Source organism: Vespa velutina, chromosome 6 (assembly GCF_912470025.1).
Source record: "Vespa velutina chromosome 6, iVesVel2.1, whole genome shotgun sequence".
Taxonomy (NCBI): domain Eukaryota; kingdom Metazoa; phylum Arthropoda; class Insecta; order Hymenoptera; family Vespidae; genus Vespa; species Vespa velutina.
The window spans coordinates 4,425,237-4,441,467 of record NC_062193.1 but is presented as its reverse complement, the minus strand read 5'-3'; positions in this window follow the sequence as shown (position 1 = coordinate 4,441,467).

The window sequence follows — 16,231 nt, the reverse complement described above, 5'->3', positions numbered from 1 at the left end:
AATGACGAAGTAATTATCTCGAATTATGAATTGGATAAAAATATCGTAACGCATTGATAGAAGTTATCTAAGCTATGGAATCGAGTTATAACATTAAGCTTTTAAGCTTATCTCTTAAGCTGTATGTATCTTGTAGCTTAATTATAGACGAACGGACGTATTCTCTATTTCTCATCTTTGTCCTTGTGTGTTAATTAACGTTATTCTTAAGTTGCCGATCGTGGCCTCAATGCCGGAAGACGAAACAATTATCAGAATTGGGAAGTAGTTTATTGCTCGTTTATTCGCTAATTGTTTCATGCATATGCATACAAGCAGTAATGGCTGTTAGTATCGTTAGATCGTCTAATTATTTCTTTGCATACACATAAGATGGTAGCAAAATATAATAATTTCTATAATAATATTTAATACGAACGTATCTCATGTTAATAGACTTATTCTTTTTTTCTTCTTTTTTTTTTAACAATAATAATAATAATAATAATAATAATAATAATAATTTTTAAACAAATTGATTGGACATTCACAAATAGTGATTCTTTTTTTCTTTTTATTTATTCTTTTTTTTCGTGCTTTTCCTTTCTTCTTTTTTTTTTCCCCCATAGATTTTCGCGATGATCGTTTTAAAAAGAGATTTATTCGGTAACACAGAATGGATAGCTTTAGTACTATGGAGTTTTAAAATCGATGAGAGAAGTGATTCGCGTTTTAAAACGATCTACACGATCTCTCTCTCTCTCTCTCTCTCTCTCTCTCTCTCTCTCTCTCTCTATCTCTCGCTCTCGTTTTTTCGCTTCTCATTTATCGGCATAAAATTAATCGAGAATATTTACTCGATAAATCCCTACCTGGTCTTTTCTCTTTTTGTTTGGTCAATCTCTCTCTCTCTCTCTTTTTGAGCTAGAACTCTTCTGTAGACCGTTTTGATTGCTTCGATGCAACAGGGAAATAGAGAAAAATTTTGTGTGTGTGTGTTTCTGTGTGTGTATGTATATATATATATATATGTATGTATGTATGTATATAAATATATATATATATATATATATTTGGCATCGTATATTTCGATCGATTGAAAATTCTCGCGAGTTGAATATTATACTGTGATACTTTACATATATATATATATATATATATATATATATATATATATATATATATATATACACATATATATACATACACTGTTCTATGCACTATCGACATTCTGCCATCTACAGCGTCTTTATATATTACAAAAGGATGAAAGTCTTTAAGATACGCTACTATATCGATCTAATTTATTATTATAATTTAGTTCTCTTAACTATTTATTTTTCTCTCTAAGATTAATTTACAACAAAATTGATTTTCCATTAAAAGAATTGATTTCTTCGAGAACATCGAATTTCGATGATGTATACCGTTTCGCAGTATGATTCTTTTGAGATACGCGATAGTACATATGTCTTTTTTTTTTTGAAGAAAGAAGATATTGAAAAGGATTTTATTAAAAGGAAGAACGAATAAAGGTAATGAAAATTTTAAGAGATCACTTATCTTTCTTATCGATTCACATGTATATTTTCTTTCATTGAAAATTCGATCGTTCTTCGATATATAAACATTGTACGTGCCGATATCGAATATTTTGTTTGTTTGTTTGTTTTTTTTTTTTTTTTTTTTTTTTTTTTTTTTTTTTTTTTTTTTCTTCAACGAGATTATTAAAAGAGCACGAGAAATATACTTTTTTTTCTTCTTTTTTTTTTTTGTTTTGAAATCGATCTACGTTATAAAAACTTTGATGATCGTTAACGTACGTACAAATATTTATCGATATAATTGAGTAACAGCTACGAGAACGATCATGGTTAGAATGAACGAACGATAATACATTTTCCGTCATGGTTATTTTCATAGTAATTGCGTTTTGTCCAATGTGCAAACTAATTTCTGTCGAATCGTGATTGGTAGAGCTTAAAACTACTTTTCTCGTTTAGTAAGAGTATTTTTCAATTCATTCGACGTTCATTCTCAATCGTCGAATTTCAGATTGGAGATAAGGGAAGATCGATGAAGACAGAGGAAGAGAAAGAGAGAGAAAGAGAGAGAGAGAGAGAATCGTGTAACACGTAGATCTCGTTCGCAAGGGATTTGGAAAGGTACATATAGAGGTAGGTACAATTTCAGTTTGTCGCTTTTGTCGATCGAAGATTTCGAGTATTTGACTATTTTCTCTCTTTCTCTCTCTCTCTCTCTCGTTTTTCTTTTCTTTCTTTCTTCTTTTTTTTTTTTTTTTTTTTTTTTTTTTTTAATTTAATTTTCCTTAAATCACTTTTCGAGATTGAAAATAAGAAGAAAAAGAAGATGAAGAAGAAAAGGCAAAAAGAGAAGAAAAAAGAAAAAAGAAAATAAGAAACGAAAAGGAAAGAGATGAGAAAAAAAAATTTAGGATTAAAGGATGAACGAGCTTGAAAGGAGAAATGGAGGATCGATAGACGATTGGAAAAGTCTCTCTAATGGATGGATTTAGGTATCTCATCGAGCCCTTTTGGATAAAGTCTTTTCTCTGTTAAATAGCGAATTTATTTATCCTTTGTGAGTAAACGAGAACGATTTTACATTTATCCTATCTTCGTAGAATGTTTAGAAACCAAACACGGTCTTTTGCGTTTTCACTCAGTCTTATCTTATTGAGAAAAGTTACATATATATATATATATATATATATATATATATATATATATATATATTTAAGTTAGAAATAGATAAAGTCAATTCAATGAAGAAATAAGACTTGATAAGGATCAATTATTTATTTTCTATTTCATTCTTTTTTCTTCTTTTTCTTCTTTTTTCTACTTTATCTCCGTAGTAACATTAAGAATTATGGTTTTTACGAAAGTATTTACGAATTCCAAACGAACGGAAGTGTGTAATTTCGAATAAAAAAAAATATTTTACCTTCGAATCGAATCGAATCGTACGAATGAACGAACGAACGAACGAACGCGTTTGTTTGCTTTTCGCTTGCGTCAATTAGACTTAGACAATGAAAAAAAAACAATAAAAAAAAAAAAGAAAAATAAAAGAAGAGAACAAAAAACAACAAGAAAAAAGCGAAGTAAATTTTATTGTTAGTTACAAAAAAAAAAAAAAAAAGATAAAAGAAAGGAAAAAAAAAGAAAAAGGAGAAAAAAGCAAAAATTCGAGATGCACGCAGAATGATTTTTTTTTTTTTTTTGTTAATTCTAAAAGTATCGCATCGTGTCAAATGATTAAATGATAAGAAAAGAAATTTATGTTAATTGATTTTGTTAATCGCTCAGGGTAGAAAGTTCTTGAGAAGTTTTCTTTTAATTAAGTTGAGATCAATGATTGATCTCAAAGATCTAACGTATTCGTTAAAGAACTTTTCCTTTGGGAAAAATTAAAAAGTATATCGATTATCATCGAAGGGTGTGTCATAGAAATTGTGTCATTTCCATTGTTAGTGTATCTATTACAGGATATTTCGAAGTACTTTTTACTTGGATCAACTATTTCAAAAAGAAATCCTATCATCTCATGGGTGAATTTATTCTCTCTATCACATTTTCGAGAGACACCAAACGATCGATCGAGATCGATCGGTAAACCAGAGCTTATGTTTTTATCGCTTTAAGAGAATAAAGATAAAAAAAAAAAAAAAAAAAAAAAAAGGAAAAAGAAAAAATAATGCCCGTCAGAAATGTTGCGTTTTGAAAAATCGATGAATTTTCGCTTTCCAAATATAGAGATTGTATATTGAATATATATATATATATATCATTTTTCGATGTACTCTTTTTCGTCTACGTTATACATCAAAAACTTCAAAGAAGAAGGAACGTCGAGAAGAAAGTGGAATTGGAATTTCTTGCGGTAAAAGTCCAATAAATTTTCTTCTCATTTCGAGTAAAGAATCTCGTTGGAACGAAGTTGTCCGCATACGTTATTAGGGGTAAAGTCAAATAATCTTTGATAAAATGTATATATTCAATTCATACATACATATAAACACACACACACACACACATACATACACACACACACACGTATATTAATGTGTATGCACGAAATGATAAAAATAAGATATACAGTTTTATATATTTATAGTAATAAATACATTATGTAATTATTTTTAATATGTTTACATAAACATACAAAAAGAATATTAACATTAATGATTAATAAAAATCAATTGCAAAATCGATAGAAACAATAATTTATTGCACGTAAAAACGAAAAAAAAAAAAAAAAAAAGAAAAAAAGAAAGGAAAGAAAAGAAGAAAGAAAGAAAAAAAAAGAAAGGCAGAAAAGAAAGAGAAAAAAATGGAGAAAAAAATTGCAAAGAATTTGATAGGATTGTTAAAGAGCAGATACGAAAGGAAGTAATGGTTGGTTTGATAGGTAAAAGAGTTGATATCAGCAACGAGCCAGTCAAAGAAAATGCGTTTAATCGTCGTAACGGAAGAGAGCTCAGCTGTTACGAAATACGATTTGACTTTATACGTTCTATCACACATACACACACACACACATACACACACACACACATACACATATATTGTATTATGGAAGGTGTATGAGAGTTAAAATTCGTTCATTCGTCATTTGTACGAATTTTCTACTCGCATGGGTAAACGCGATATTCTTTTGAAAAGATTTAAACATAGTAGCCGAAAGATCAACGAGATTTTTATCGTTTCTTTCAAAGTATCGTTTTCTCTTTTTCTTTTTCTCTTTCGAAAAAAGAAAAGAAAAGAAGAATGTAAGAAATATTAAAATTTTTTCAAACAGATTGCCTCTTCGTCAAAGTAACTACACGTATTTATATTATATATATATATATATATCTAACGAAATATTTCTTAATTATTAATGATCTTACTTATTATTATTGTTTAGCTGTGTAGACAATATATATATATATATACTAGTTAAATCCTTGATATAGATAGACAAAATGTATTTCTTTCATTGATTATATATTTCGAAGAAATATTTATAATTCATTATTAATGATTAGTTTGATCGACGCAGAGATAATAATACATATATATCGAGAATAATTATGTTTTTATTTAATCAGGCTTAGATTTTTCGTACGAACAAGACGTAGATATGTATATATGTATGTATATATTACTTTCAACGATATTGTCAAGCAAAATATAATTTATCAGATATTTAATATTAATGATTTAATTAATTGACGATTACTTTTTTTCTTTGAAATGTAGATATAATTAGAATAATTATCTTTTCATCGAACTAGAATCATTCATGCGAATATACAAATAATTCGGAATTTATTGATTAGATCCTTCCTTTCCGACATCATCGGAATACGTAAGTGGTTTCTTAAAGAATAAAAAATAAGAAGAAGAAGATTCAAAAGACACACTTCAAAAGGACACCTTCATTCTAAGTCCTTTTTATCTTATATATTTTCACTTCGAACACATCAGTATTCATTTATTCATTCATTTCTTCGTTAGTATGCGTACAACGTTAGAAATACATTTCTCAGCTTTCACCATCCTGGTTACTCGTTCGCCAACTCGCTCGGTCGTTCATTTTCTTCTTATCGTTCTTTTTGTTTTTCTTTTACTTTCTTCTTTTTTTAGTATTCCACACCATTCATACCTCGATTTCCACATTTAATAGATTCCTCGTCTTTCATAAATTCATTTATTATTATTTATATAATAGCTCGTAACAGAGAGTTTTAGCGAAGCAATCAAAGACGTAATCCAAGAAGTGAGAAACTCTCTTTTTTTCTATTTTCTTTTATTTTATTTATTTATTTATCTTTTTTTTTTCGTACCGCAGGATAAAATATGAGAGGGGATAGCGCATAAATACAAGAATTTCGAAAATACAGAAATTTCAAAAGTACGAATTTATATACGTACGTATATGTATAAGTATATGTATATTAAAATTACTACCTGTGCATTTATAACGTTCGAACAATTTTGAAAAAGAAAAAAAAAGAAAAAAATAAAAATCGACGAATGTAACTGAACGTTTCGATACGACGTATTAATAATATTTTTTCAAACGCTATCTCTCAAACGTGCATATATTATGCGTTTATAATGTCCGTGAGCTGTTATTTTTTTTTTTCTTTCTTTTTTTTTTTTTTTTTTTTTTTTTTTGAAAGAAATTCGATGTATTTAACTGAACACTTCAATACGATAAAAATTAATCATTAATCTTTTGTTATTACTAATCTTGTCATTCGCATTCTTTCGCCGTTATCTCTCAAATGCATTTGGAATTTGAAGGATTAACTTCTCTCTCTCTCTCTCTTTCTCTTTTTCTTTCTATCACTATCTCACTTTTTCTTTCCTCTTCATTTCATCGTAATGGAATGTAGAGAGAAATTTCGATTACGTTCGATGGTATGATGCATATATGCACGAATTCGAATAAAAATCGAAAAGAGAGAGAGAGAGAGAGAGAAAGAAGAAAGAGAAAGAGAGAGAGAGAGAGAGAGAGAAAGAAAAAAAAAGAGATCGTTTTAAAATCAAGTCTCTTTCATATCTCGCACCTACACTCTGGTACATACTCGTTTGCTCGTGCAAATGTTGATTCAGCAATCCAGTGTGTGAGTTAGATGACTGCACCTGTTGATAAACCTGTTGACGACAATGAATTTGACTGCATCGTTAATGTTCGTTCATAGGATCCTTTATATTTAAGAGGTAAGAGACAAAGACAGAGAGAAAAAGAAAGATAGATAGATAGATAAATAAAGAGAGAGAGAGAGAGAGAGAGAGAGAGAGAAAGAGAGAGAGTGAGAGAGAGAGGAAGATAGAATAGAAGAGGATGAACGTTGGCTTTTCGTCGGTCGAACGCCGTATCGAAACAATGGATGACGTGGGTAGAACGATGCTAACGGCGTTTACCTATTGTACGACTCATTGTTAGATCATCCGGCGAATTTGCGAGCATTGTTCGCCGTTAACCAAAGCGAAAAGACGCAACCTAGAGGCCGCAGCTTTCTCTGGATATGAAATTCTATTGAGAGAGATGGCATCGTGCCATCGGATACTACCCTTCTCTCGTTCTCTTCATCCCTTAAACGAAACTTATGTATATATACACATACACACACATATATATATATATGTATGCATGTGAAGGTATACACATATAAGTAATACCATCTCATCGTTCTCTTTTACATTATCATGATATATATATATATATATATATATATATATATATATATATATCATGATATATACGTATTTTTCCTACGGTCGAGGTGTTTTACGAAAGAAAAGATATCTCTTTTCTGTCCTACAAACTCGTTCCAACGAGCTATAAATATATGTATATCTAACAGTTGCCTGGAGGAATGATTAGAACAATAGGCTTTTTTTTCCTTCCTTTTCTCTTTGTTTTTCTTGTTTTTTTTCTACCTTTTTTTTCTTTTTTCTTTCCTTTTTCTACCTTTCTCCCTTTTTTCACTACTTTTTTTTTCACTTTTACGTTTCTTTTCCAAAAATGCATCTGTGTCGTACGTACTATCCTGATTAGAGAAGTATTTTCTCATACCGCTCGTAAACTTGGGAGGAGGAGGGGAAAAGAGAGAGAGAGAGAGATAGAGAGAGAGAGAAAGAGATAGAGAAAGTGTCGTTAGAATCTTTTTGTTTTCTTTTAATTAATGTTAAACTTGTGCATGGAGTTTTATCGACGTTTGTTTTTATTATTATTATTATTATTATTATTATTATTATTATTATTATTATTATTATTATTATTATTATTATTATTATTGTTATTGTTATTATTTCTTTTTTTTTCTAAACGAAAAAAGATACGGAAAAGGATGTAATACTATGGGCGCTTGTCCGATTGATTGATATTATTTTTCTTTAATTTGTTTTTTCCTTTTTTTTTTTTTTATTCTATAATATCTATACTATTGTTCGTTATTATTAGTTGTCAGTCTCATTAGTTTTTTTTTTTTTTTTTTTTTTTAATTGAAGCATCTATAATCATATTTACACCGATGGCTGTTGTTATTATTTGGAAAAAACACAATCAAGAAAGCAAGCAAACAAGGAAGCAAGCAAACAAACGCTGTAAATTGGAATAGACGCGTTTGAAAAATTTTGCAGTAGAGGGTTAGAAAAAGGAGAGAAAAATAATAATAAAAAGAAAAGAGTGAAAAAAAAAGAAAAAAAAAAGAAAAAGAAAAAGAAAAAGAAAATACAAAAAAAAAGTATCATCGATTTACCAGCTGTCCGCAAATAGAGCCGAACAAAATGATTCCTTCGTGATTTCTCTTTTATATTCATCGATCGTATCTTTCCTCATTTTCATACAATCCTTAATTTTTATGATAAAATTCGAAATACTCGTTTTTATATTTTTTCCCTTTTGACTTTGAAACGAATTAAGATTGAAGTTTTCCATTATTTTTGATTGCAAAGATATTCTTAAGAAGAAAACGAAAAAGAGAAAGAGAAAGAGAGAGAGAGAGAGAGAGACAGAAAAAGAGAAAGAAAGAGAGAAAGAGAGAGATCAGAAACGTTCTCCATTGGTTACAAGCTGTGCGGCATACTAAACTCGTCTAAAGTACGAAACTCCAGTGAATACGTTAGCAAATACGGTCCTGGGCGTAATTCAAAGTATAGAGGAAAGAGAGACAGAGAAAGAGAAAGAGAAGAGAGAAAGAGAAAAGAGAGAGAGAGAGAGAGAGAGACAGACATAAAGAGAAACTTGTTCGCGAAGATGCGCGATTCCTAGCTCGTAGAACACTTCCTACGTGATCTATTATTGTTAACATTTTCTCGGCTTTACAATACTGAGAAGTAAGAATGTAAGGAAAGTCAAAATGTCTTTCTCGAGTTGGTAGATAAATATATGGTAACTCATCTTAGTACAACTAATACATTAATTCGATATTAGATTAATATAATTCGAATATAATTCAACATAGGATTGTATATTATCATTCTCTCTCTTTCTCTCTCTCTCTTTCTCTCTTTCTCTCTCTCTCTTTCTCTCTCTTTCTCTCTCTCTCTCTCTTTCTCTCTCTTTATTTTTCTTTATTTTTTATATTATTTTTTTTTGTTTTTCTTTCTTCTTTTTTTCTTTTACCATTCTACTTCCTCTCCCTCCTCCCGTTTCCCATCACTTTATACGAAAAGAAATATACCTATCGAAAGATAAAACTATCATTGTCCGTAACAATGTTTCTTCAATTTTACAAATGATACGAGAGAAAATTCTATTTTTGCTCTTAGAACATATTGTTTTTCAAAGTACGCGAGAACTCGATAAGAGAATAAGAATAAAATGTGAAAGATAGGAACGTTGAGATTTCCCGATGGAGATTTTCGATAGATCGTTTCAAGATCGTACAATCGTTCTATTGAATATTTCCTTACGTATTTCAATCGATACAAATCAAAACATTTTTTTCGTTTTAAATTCGATCGAACAATATATTCATATAAAATATATACATGTAATTTACATGTAATATAATTAAATAATATTTGAAACGAATGATAGATTTGTATTAAACGTTTAATATAAATTCTAATATGGTGTTAGTAGAAAAATTAATCATTTCAATTTTGATATTACGATAGAGTTAAATCTTGATTTCCTGGTCGTTTTTTGCGTACAAAAGAAAAAAAAAGAAAAAAAAAAGAAAAAAAAAAAAAAAAAGGGAACAAACGCTCGATCAACTTTGACTTTTATACAATTACAATTCTGTTTTTCTTTTTTTTTTATTTTTCGTATTCCAACGCGATTAAACATCGAAGCATTCTCTTTAAGTTCACACGATTTAAGATCAAACGATTGAATTCTACTTTCGATTGTTCTGTAATTATTTAAACAACGTATAATAAACATAGAGTATAACGAATTGATAATTAAATGATAACACGTTCCCATAAACATTAGATAATTCGTAAAAAATAAATTCGTATTTAATATGAAATAAATATTTCGATAAATTAATCTTTCGAATGAGAAAGTGATTTTGAAAGGACGTATAAACATATAAATTCTTTCTTTTTAAATAAGAAAATTAAAATATTTTAATATATATTCTACGATGTGGTAATAATTTAAACAATTAGCGCGGATGATTAATGAATTAATAATTAAACAATAACACGTTTTCAACGTCACGTACATATGTATATAAATATCTCGTAAAACTCGTTAAAATGTGATACTTATAAAATTCGATAACTCGGTATTTCGGTGGATTTAAATTTGAAATTTTCAATTATCAAATGATGATAATAAAAATGATCGCTTGACTGACTTTGACGATTCAGTTACTCCTTTGCATTCCAACGAGTAAACATTGAAATTGATTCTTTCCGTACGGATAAACTTCGATAATATTATTATACTTACGATTTATTTTATTATTATTTAAACGACGTATGATATAAATGAAATATAACAAAGTAATATTTAAACGATAGTAAATAGATTCTTTTAAGAACTTTATACGTGGGATACGTAACGCGCGTTTTATAAATTAAAATTATATTTATAATTTAATATTTTAATAATAAAGTTTATAAATTTTTGATCAATTTAATGTCACTAAGAGTGGAATTTTAATTGACTTTAGCTTTTACCCGGAACAATTTTTTGTTTGTATTTCCTTTTTTTTTTTTCTCTTGCATTTCGACGAGTAAACATCTAAATCCGATCTTTACAATCGGTTTATCTTAAACAATTTACACTTTCAATAATTTTATATTTACTTAAACGAGATGTTAACATAAACATAATTGATTATAAACGTTGACGTTAATTTAATATTTCAATTTTTCAATTTAATATTTCAAATTTTGAACTTGAAGTTCTTGATCGAGATTTTAATTTCAACAAAAACGTACTTTTGTCTACGATTATGATTGTTATTAACGTAACAGTCAAAATTGATCTTATTGAAAAGCCACGTATTGGTTTAAATTTTTATACGGGAGAATATAAAATCTTTTGATTAGATGAAATGCCGATCGGATTAACTTTTCTATTTTTCAATTAAATAAATCGATTTCGCGATAGTGATCGATTTAAAAGTAATCGCCGTGTCGAAAACGCCGAAGGTTTAAACTTTTATACGTGTGGACGTAAAATGTTTTCATGATTCGATTAAATGCGAAACCGAATTGCGGATCTTTTCTATTTCTAGATTAGAAACATAAGATAGATATCGCGTTATATTATTGATTTTTCAAAGAGTTTTCTTTCAAAAGGTATTGAAAGCGAACGAGACTTACTTCTATTTGAAAATAAATAAGAAAATTTCATTAAAGTAAAGGTTCATCATGATCTTTTTAAACGTCTACGGGATCGTATCAATTGATATAGCAATCGATAATCGACTTTTAAGTACATTTTCAAGTACGAAGAACTAAAGAAAAATTCGTTTAAATTGAATGTTCACAATGAATAGAAAAATCAAGAGTTGGATTTTTATACGGTAAAATGTAAAAAAAAGTTTTTCTATTAGGTGAAACATGAAACGATATTTCTTTTTTACTTTTCGATTGGGTCAATATATCTTACGGTCTGCCGTTGATTTTTTTCTTTTTTTTTTTTTTTTGCTTTTTTCTTTGAGCTTCTCTTCGAAATAAATACAAACAAAATTGAACTTTTTATTGATTATGTACGTCATCGAAACAATAATTTGTTTTCTTTTGCATTCCGATGGATAAACGTCAAAGAAGAGATAATTCTTTTCTCTAACTAAAAATTCAAATTTTCTCAATTATTATGAAATTATTTGAACAATTTGAAACGTTCGCAAAGTATAAAGAATTATTTTATATATATATATATATAAAACATTTGTTTAGATGTTTTATAATTCTTTCACGTACGTGCATACGTTAAAATTTAAAGTTATATTCATTTAATATGCAAATAGAGTTAGTAAATTTGATAGAACGATCGTTATTTTGTCTTGTTTTTGCAAACAAAATCAAACTTTACATTAACTATGATTGTTATACGAAACAATTTTTATTTGGAATAAAACGAATAAACATCGAAGAGGAGCACTCTTCTTTTCTAATGGATAAACTTAAATAATTCAAACTTTTTTCGATTATCATAGAATTATTTAAACTCATTTTCTTCGCGTCTAATCCCGAATGAGCACTTGAGATTAATTACTCTTAAAACATTATTTAATTAGCTGCGCAACCGGCGGACACCGCTAGCTTCAAGTACTTAGATATAAAAGTTTCCAACGAGGAAAAAAAAACATTCTTCTAATTTCGTCGTTAACTAACCACCTATCCACCCATTCTCCCTTCGGTAGTTTATCTTAAGCTCGTATAGTATTAAAAAGAAAAACTATGTACCCTGTGTACGCTGAACGTACTCTGAACTCACCAAGACGTTATTCCTTGATCGATAATATACTTTCGCGTGAACTTTTTTCATCCACACACACACACACACACACACACGTTCTCTCTTTCTCTCGTTTACGATTAATTAATGATTTCATCTAATCGAAAACTATGTTACGAGTTCATAGTTACGTTCTCCCACGAGTTTTAGTATCCAATTTTATTTTTTTTTTTTCTTTTCTCTTTTTAAAGTTCTCTAGGCTTGTAGTTCCGCAATCCGAAAAAAAGAAGGAAAAAAAAAAAAAGAAAAAAAGATTAGTACAAAAAATCTCGGGAAAAGGATAGATAATTGGTTTTTTTTTTTTATTTTTTCATTCTTCTTCTTCTTTTTTTTTTTTTTTTTTTTTTTTTTTTCAACCGTAGGAACAATTATTTTTATTTTTTCGCCCAACCCCGTAAAAAACTTCGAACTTTTTCATCATCATTAACCACCCTTTTCACCCCCCCCCACCCCCACGCCCCCTCCCACTGCTTTTTTTCCCGTTCAACACTGTTCTCTTCCTTCCTCTAACACTGCACCTATCTACCTATATACACATACACATACACACACACACACACACACACACACACACACACAACATTTCGCATTTCCTTTACGTTTCATCGGTTGAAAGTTATTCGTAGCCGATATAGATATACATACATAAATGCATATATCGATCTGATCGAAATCCCTGCGAGCGAATGCATTTTACTGCGACCAATGCTTACCGACATATATATATATATATATATGTGTGTGTGTATATATATATGTATATATATATATATATATATATACACAACAGGATTTAACGAATTGCCGAATAGAGAAAAATGTTGAATAATGGTCGAATCCTTTGTAAAATAAATACGATCATAAATTTTCCTACGGAGGCAGATAGAAATGGTTTCCCGTGTCATTTTCACTCTCACTATCACTATCACTATCACTATCACTCTCTCTCTCTCTCTCTCTTTCTCTCTCTCTCTCTCCCTATCTCTGTTGTATTTATGAGTAAGTATTCCTTTTTTTTTTTTATCTCTTTATTTTTTCGTAATTCTTTTTCCTTATTTTTTTTTTCATACGTTCGACCGGAACGAATCTTGGAGAATTTTATTTATTTTGAATAATGATTGACCATAACGGAGAGGACGATTTAACTACTGTCCGATCACGATCTCAATCATTATCCAATTTTGTCATCTCTCTCTCTCTCTCTCTCTCTCTCTCTCTCTCTCTCTCTCTTTCTTATCTCAAGTTTTGCTAGAGCTCTTACCAAGTTAATCTTTGCCAAGTGGATAGACTAAGTCGTGCAATTTCGCGTTTAAGTCGTCGTCTTCGTCGTCGTAGTCGTAGTCGTCGCGGGAAATTGCAGAGACCTCGACGAACGACGACGTTGAACGCTTCGAAGAGTTCCACTTTGTTAATTATTCCTCTGATTCGATTGTCTTCGCGGAAAATAAATTGGAATAAACTGGGAATAGAAACCGAGTTAAGAACCGACGCTCTCTTGCCAGCGGAGGAGAGAGAGATAGAGAGATAGATAGAGAGAAACACAGAGAGAGGGAGAGAGAGAGAGAGAGAGAGAGAAACTTGGATTTAAAGCTCGTTTCTTTCTCTCTCTCTCTCTCTCTCTCTCTCTCTCTCTCTCTGTCTCTCTCTGTCTACCTGTTTGTCTGTCTCTTTCTCTCTTTTTTACTTCACGCCACGTTTTCCATGGAAAATTGTAAGCTTGGTTGACGGCTGCTGATGCTGCTATTGCTGCTGCTGCTGCTGCTGCTGTTGCTGCTGCTGCTGCTGCTGCTGCTGCTGTTGCTGCCGCTGTTGCTTTTACTATAGTTGTTGCAGCAGCTGCTACTGTTGCTGCTGTTGGCGGATTTGCGATAGGGAATTGGCGCCGGCAATCAGGAAAAACTGTTCTCGAGTTAATGAGACGAAGTACGAAGACCGTACGTATAAATTCATGTCGCTTCAACATTTATCTATCCACGTTCGTTCTTTTTGAATAACTATTCGATATTATATAAATACACATATAAACACATATACACATTCATATGTGTATCTATACACTTTTTTTTAATTTCTTTATTTAAGGATGTTGGGAGAGTGGATTGAAGGGGGGGGGGGGTGTTGTGATAGGGAGAATGACTGAGAGGAAGAATGTTATTCTTCATAATACCAATCCTGCATGAACTCCTACGTGAAATAAAATGAAAGAAAAGCGTATCGATTCTTTTCGGATAATAAAAACTTTTTCCTATTCTATAGGATTAGTTTTAAAATATATTTCCCTCCTATTCATTTTCTCTCTCTCTCTCTCTCTCTTTTTTTCTTTCTTTTTTTTTTCTTTCTATCAAAATCTTTCTAAAGCTCCATTTCCTTAGTCCCCTCTTAGCTTATTCGAATCTTATTATCTTATCTTTTTATACATTTTATTGTCAACGACGAAATGATATTTGAATTAACGAAGTGCATATTATCCATTCGGAGTTATTGGAAAATAATATTCTTTGGGAAAGTTTAACGATATATAAATCTAAAAGATTTTAATATTTATTTCCCCTTTTAAAGTGTTCTTTCTTTTCTTTTTTCTTAATTCCTCCCCTCCCTCCACCCCCATCCCCCCTCTCTCTCTCTCTCTCTCTCCTATCTTTCTTATCAAATATACGGGCGTACACAATTATACGTTTATCTTTTTCCCCTCTTTAGATTTTAAATTCAGGAAAAAAGATGAGAGACGCGATCGGCAATATTAAATGAATCGAACTGGTTGAAACTTCAAATTTCTTCCCCTCGTAATTTGAACTTTCTCTTTTTCTTATTCTTTCGCTCTTTTCCTCTCTCTCTCTCTCTCTCTCTCTCTTTTTCTCTCTCTGTCTCTGTATGGTACTCGATCTCTACCACTCTGTCACTCTTCCTGTTTATTCTCCTTGACCTAGACTATCCTCCTTCGTCATTCGTCTTCGTTTATTTTATTTTATTCATTTTTTTTTCTTTTTTTTTTCTTTTTCTTTTTTTCCTTTGCGAACATAACTCTCTGACAAGTCGTTTATTATTATTTTCTTCACGCTTTTCACTATGTCCTTTTATTTTTCTTTTGAAAATGTCTATCTCGATTGTACTATTACTACTACTACTACTACTACTATTACTACTACTAACGTACGCATAATAAATATACATTATTGTTATTTCATATGAAATATTTTGCTGCCGTTTATCACTTTCTTATTTTCTAACGTTTTTAACTCTCTCGCACAGAGAGAGAGAGAGAGAGAGAGAGAGAGAGAGATAAACATTTGATTGATAGTATGTATGTGCGTGTATGCACGTGCGCACGAGTGAGTATGTGTATGCGCGCGTGTCTGTGTATTTGTATATATGTGTATAGCTCGTTTTATCAAGAGATTAGGTTAAACGAAAAAATCTAAATCGAAAATAATTTATAACGTTTAAATCGATAATTTATAATCTAATTATCGATAATGATGGACGACAATCGGAGCAATGATTTACAATAGAACAATTTACGTAAAATTATTAATCTTTGTCTTTCACTTTAATAATATTTTCAAAAATATATCGATAGCAGGAACGACGATATAATTATTTGTATCGATAATATGTCTCTTTTCTCTTTTTTCTATTTTTCCTTCATTTAAAAAATTCTTTCAAAGTAATCGTTAACGAGGAAATTGAGGATACAATTTACGATCCAACGAAATTATGCAATTTATGTTGCTTTCTTTTTTCCCTCTTTTTTTCTTTTCTTTTTTTTTCGTATTTTTTTTTTCTTCTTTTTTTTTTTTTTTCC